The sequence below is a fragment of the Hyperolius riggenbachi genome, chromosome 1, assembly GCF_040937935.1.
Source record: "Hyperolius riggenbachi isolate aHypRig1 chromosome 1, aHypRig1.pri, whole genome shotgun sequence".
Lineage (NCBI taxonomy): Eukaryota > Metazoa > Chordata > Amphibia > Anura > Hyperoliidae > Hyperolius > Hyperolius riggenbachi.
This window is the reverse complement of record NC_090646.1, coordinates 212,624,423-212,630,422: the sequence shown is the minus strand read 5'-3', so window position 1 is coordinate 212,630,422 and position 6,000 is coordinate 212,624,423.

Below are 6,000 nucleotides of genomic sequence, written 5' to 3'. Positions count from 1 at the left end.
ACTCAGTAGGCAGTAGCAGTGTTAGGGAGTTTTGCCCAAAGTCTCCTTACTGAATAGCTGCTGGCTTACTGAACAGGAAGAGCTGAGATTTGAATCCTGGTCACCTGTGTCAGAGGCCCTTAACCAATACACTATCCAGCCACTGCCAATAGAAAGCAGTATTTGGCATCCTCTGTAACTTCCTCTCCCCCTACCCAGACACCCATGTTGGGTAGCCTCTGTGGAATCTAGAGGTGCAGAATCACTGATTATTTTCAGGCAACAATAGAGAGAACTGCATTGTCCCCCTTGATCTTTGCCTTGACCCTGGAGCCCCTGCTGTGCTCAATCAGCGACAATGAGAATATTAGGGGTATAACACTCACTCAATCTGGGCATAAGGTGCCCCACATATATCTTTGCCTAGTCTGATGCAGGAGTTCGCTAGATATGGGAGGGTTTCTAATTTCAAAATGAATTATAGTAAATGCGAAGCTATGTCGGTGGGTCTGGACCAGGGTACGATCGTGAGGATCATGCAGAACTTCCCATTCAGGTGGGCCCAGTCTGGCCTATCATACTTGGGAATTAAACTTGCTCCATCGATTATGGAATTATATCAGCAAAATTTTCCCCCCTTGTTGAATAATATTAGTAAAGACCTTCAAAGATGGGATGTGGAGTCCTTTTCATGGTTAGGCAGGATTAATATCTTAAAAATGGCAGTGATGCCTAGAATATTATATTTATTTCAGGCTGTACCAATTATGCTACCTCCTCACTTTTTCCAACAGGTCAAACGACTATTCATGAAGTTTATTTGGAAAAAGAAACCTCCACACACTAGATCTACACTGTTATATGCGTGTAAGCGAAGGGGGGACTGGCGGCGCCTAACGTGCGCTTGTATCATGCAGCTGCAGTATTGACTCAGATGGTGGACTGCAGGTGTGTATTTAGGGTTTGGGCTCCCCTAGGCACCCCAAACCTATGGCGCCCCCCCCCCCCCCCCCCCGAGGAGGGCGTTGTGCCGCGGCAAAAAATGGGCGTGGTCATGGTCTGCAGTGGGCGTGTCCATAACATACAGTGGGTGTGGCCAATTAAAATTTCCCAGTAAGAGTGCAGCCCAAAGTCGGTGGGGCCATGTTTTCTCCCCGGGTATAAGTAAAGTGACCCTCAAAAAAGCAAGTAGGAAATGTTCCCCTCCCCCCCCCAAAAAAAAACAAAAAAAAAACACACATTAGCCAGTGTTCTCTCACACAAAATAGTGGTAGGTATTAGATTGTGAGCTCCCCTGAGAAAAGTCAGTAACAGGACTATGTTCTCTGCAAAGTGCTGCAGAAGATGCCAGTGCTATATAAATACACAATAATATGGTAGGACAGTAGACTATGGTAGGATTAGATTGTAAGCTCCTCAGAGGATAGTCAGTGACATGACTATGTACTCTGAAGTACTGCTGAAGATGGCAGTACAATATAGTACAGTAGTATGGCAGCACAGTGGTGTAGTGGGTAACGCTCTCGCCTTGCAGCGCTGGGTTACCGGTTCAGATCCCAGCCAGGTCAACATCTGCAAAGAGTTTGTATGTTCTCCCTGTGTCTGTGTGGGTTTCCTTCAGACACTCTGGTTTCCTCCTACATCCCAATACCATACGATACAGATAAGTTAATTGACTTCCCACTAAAAATTGGCCCTAGACTACGATACATACATAGACGTATGCCTATGGTAGGGATCAGATTGTGAGCCCCTCTGAGGGACAGTTAGTGACAAGATAATACATACTCTGTACAGCGCTGCGTTATATGTTGGCGCTATATAAATTAGTATAAGTACAGTATAAAGTAGCCAGGTCTATAGGTGTCCCCAATATAGACATATAGGTGTCCCCAGTATAGATAGCCAGGTCTATAGGTATCTTCAGTTTAGGTAATAGTCATGGGCATAACTAGAAATCACTGGGCCCCCTTGCAAAAATTTGGATGCCCCCCCCCCCCTATAGGTGCCAAATAATCGTAATGGGGCAGTGTTTTACTATAAAATAATTGTAATGGGGCAGCATTTCACCATAAAATAATCGTAAAGCAGCAATGTTTCACCAGAGAATAATCGCAATGAGGGCCACATTTCACCAGAGAATAAGCACAATGAGGGCCACATTTCACCAGAGAATAATCGCAATCAGTGCAACATTTCAGCAGAGAATGATCGCAATGAGAGCCACATTTCACCAGAGAATAATCGCTATCAGAGCAACATTTCAGCAGAGAATGACCGCAATGAGAGCTACATTTCACCAGAGAATAAGCACAATGAAGGCCACATTTCAGCAGAGAATAATCGCAATCAGAGCAACATTTCAGCAGAGAATAATCGCTATCAGAGCAACATTTCACCAGAGAATAATCGCTATCAGAGCAACATTTCAGCAGAGAATGACCGCAATGAGAGCTACATTTCACCAGAGAATAATCGCAATGAGTGCAACATTTCACCAGAGAATAATCGCAATGAGTGCAACATTTCACAAGAAAATAATTGCAATGAGTGCAAATTTCATCAGAAAATAATCGTATAGTGGGCAGCATTTCAGTGAGAGTTGGAAGGAGGGTTAGAGAGGGTGGGCAGAGAGAGAGACATAGGGTAAGCAGATAGACAGGTACAGAAAGGCTGGTTCAAACGGACGCTTGCGGAACGCTTACCTCAAGCGTTCGGAACGTCTTGTTAAACGTTTGCACCGAGCTTTTACACGCGTTTACACGAACGCAGCGTTCGGGTCTCGATTTTCGCTTGCGTTCGTGGCCGCCCTGGAAGCTACATGTAGCTTCCAGGGGCTGCCAAACGCGACGGGTAATGTCCCCCTTGGGAGATAAAAACGCTGACTGCATCCGGACGCGACGGCTGCTGAAAGCCTGACCGCGCAGCAGCCACCGCACGTCATCAAACGTGACGCCGCGCAGACGTCCGTGTGAACCAGCCTTGACAATATTCAAGAGAGGAGTATGGGCAAAAGGAACACAACAGAGCATTGTACATTACCTCCTCCCCTTCTGTCATGTGTCTGGCTGGCAGGCTGTCTCTGTGCACTCTGCTGGGCTGGCTATGGCAGCTATGTCCCTCTGGGTGTCTGTAAGGCAAGCTAGAGGCTGTCACTGGCAGGCTCGGGCTGCAGCTCCTCTCTCTGCTGTCATGGCTGGCTGCTCAATCATTTACTCGCTCTGTCTCCTCGTCTCTGTCCAGCTCTGGTATTTCCCGCCGGTGCCACACATGGTGAAGATGCAGAGACGTCAGGCCAGCGTGAGTACGCCTGATGTCTCTCTCAGCATCAGGGAGCTGTAGGGGGAGCGGGGGAGGAGGCCAAAGCCTCACAACTTCGGCTGCTCTTTGAGCCTCAGGGTCTTTCTCAGTTATGTGGTTGGCAGCGAGTGGAGTTCTAGGAGCCTCTGTGACCTGGGCTGGGTAGCTGGTGGCCTGCTGCCTAGGCTGGGTGGCTGGGGCCTGCTGCCTGTGACCTGGTGGCCTGCTGCCTGGGCTGGGCGGCTGGGGCCTTCTGCCTGTGACCTGCTGCCTGGGCTGGGTGGCTGGGGCCTGCTGCCTGTGACCTGGTGGCCTGCTGCCTGGGCTGGGTGGCTGGGGCCTGCTATGGATCAAGGAGAGAAAGAAGGAAACATCCGGGCACCATCCGTCTTTAAATGCGTGGCGGTGTTTATTGGTTATAACAGGTCACATACCATTGGAGCTGTCAGCTAAACATCAATGTGCTGGTGGTGGTGAGTTGGAGGTGGGGGTGCCAGGTGTCAGTCGGGGCTTGCGACGGCCGTTTCGCGTCTACTAGACGCTTGGTCACGCTGCGCTCCTATGAGCGCAGCGTGACCAAGCGTCTAGTAGACGCGAAATGGCCGTCGCAAGCCCCGACTGACACCTGGCACCCCCACCTCCAACTCACCACCACCAGCACATTGATGTTTAGCTGACAGCTCCAATGGTATGTGACCTGTTATAACCAATAAACACCGCCACGCATTTAAAGACGGATGGTGCCCGGATGTTTCCTTCTTTCTCTCCTTGATCCATATTTGACAGTCTTTGTTCCTGCTATGATCCGAGGAGCACACGTCTGTGCAGGTGGATGCGAGGTCACTGGAGGAAGGGTGAGAGACATATCATTTGCTTTTTGCCACACACACGTTTTTGCAATTCTGTAAGAAGGGAGTGCCACTCAATACATCTAAGTCTCACAAGGTAATGGCTGGGGCCTGCTGCCTGTGACCTGGCAGCCTGCTGCCTGGGCTGGGCGGCTGGGGCCTGCTGCCTGTGACCTGGAGGCCTGCTGCCTGGGCTGGGCGGCTGGGGCCTGCTGCCTGTGACCTGGAGGCTGTGCTGCCTGGGCTGCTGGAGCCTGCTATCTGTGACCCTGGGGTAGCTGGTGGCCTGCTGCCTGTGACCCTGGGCTGGGATAGCTGGTGGTGGCCTGCTGGCTGCTGCCTGGGGCCTGCTGCCTGTGACCCTGGGCTGGGGTAGCTGGTGGTGGCCTGCTGCTTGGGCAGCTGGGGCCTGCTGCCTGTGACCCTGGGCTGGGGTAGATAGTAGGTAGCTGGTGGCCTGCTGCCTGGGCGGCTGGGGCCTGCTTCCTGTGACTCTGGGCTGGGTAGCTGCTGGTGGTCTGCTGCCTGAGCGGCTGGGGCCTGCGACCCTGGGCTGGGGTAGCTGGTGGCCTGCTGTTCTGCCTGTGACCCTGGGCTGGGGTAGCTGGTGGCCTGCTGTTCTGCCTGTGACCCTGGGCTAGGGTAGCTGGTGGTTGCCTGCTGTGGTGCCTGGGGTCTGTGACCCTGGGCTAGGGTAGCTGGTGGTGGCCTGCTGTCTGGGCCTGCGAGTGACCCTGGGCTGGGGTAGCTGTTGGTGGCCTGCTGGGGTCTGTGACCCTGGGCTGGGGTAGCTGGTGGTGGCCTGCTGCCTGGACTGGGCGGCTGGGGCTTGCGAGTGACCCTGGGCTGGGGTAGCTGTTGGTGGCCTGCTGTGGTGCCTGGGCGGCTGGGGTCTGTGACCCTGGGCTGGGGTAGCTGGTGGTGGCCTGCTGTGCTGCCTGGGCGGCTGGGGCCTGCTGCCTGTGACCCTGGGCTGGGCGAGGGTGCTTGCTGGGTACCTCTGTCTGCCTGGGCGAGTGGGCAGGCTGCCACCGAGCACCGATGACTAGCTGGCTCCTGGCTGGGTAGCTGTGGCGGCTGCTGGGCTGGGTAGCTGTGGCGGCTGCTGGGCTGGGTAGCTGTGGCGGCTGCTGGGCTGGGTAGCTGTGGCGGCTGCTGGGCTGGGTAGCTGTGGCGGCTGCTGGGCTGGGTAGCTGTGGCGGCTGCTGGGCTGGGTAGCTGTGGCGGCTGCTGGGCTGGGTAGCTGTGTCTGGGCTGCTGCAGCGGCGGCTGCTTCACGTGGCTCCAGTCCCGACCCGACCACCTCGTTGCTGTCCTCCAGTCTAAAATGGCGGCGAGGGAGGAGGAGGAGGAGTCACTTTTCGTGGGCTCGGCTAGTCCAAGTCCATTATGGGGGGGCGGAGCATAGGACGGAGGCCAATGCTGGCTGCCTGCCTCTCAGAGTCTGAGTCAGACTCAATGTCAAGCCACGCCCCCCTCCCCGTACGTGCAAGTGGCTCCCTCCTCTGCTCTGGGCTGGCTGGCAGAGCGGAGAGCGCACAAACAGCTGAGCACACAGACAAAACCATGGTGGCGGCGGGGGCGGAGCGCTTGCAAACTAACTGTAAGTAACTGCTGGCTGATGCAGCGGCGCTCCCCCCCCCCCCCTCCAAAAAAAAAATAATAATAAAAAAAATATATATATGTCAGAAGGGGAAAAAAATTAAAAAAAAAAAAAATTATTTAAACCAGTGGCCACCCGCCCCCCCCCCGAGGACCCGCCCATGGCACCAGCCCACGGGTGCCTCTTAATAGATACGTCCCTGGTGGACTGGTCTAGACAAAAAGGCAATAAACAATGGGTGGGGATGGAGCAAGAGCTAGTAGCTTACCC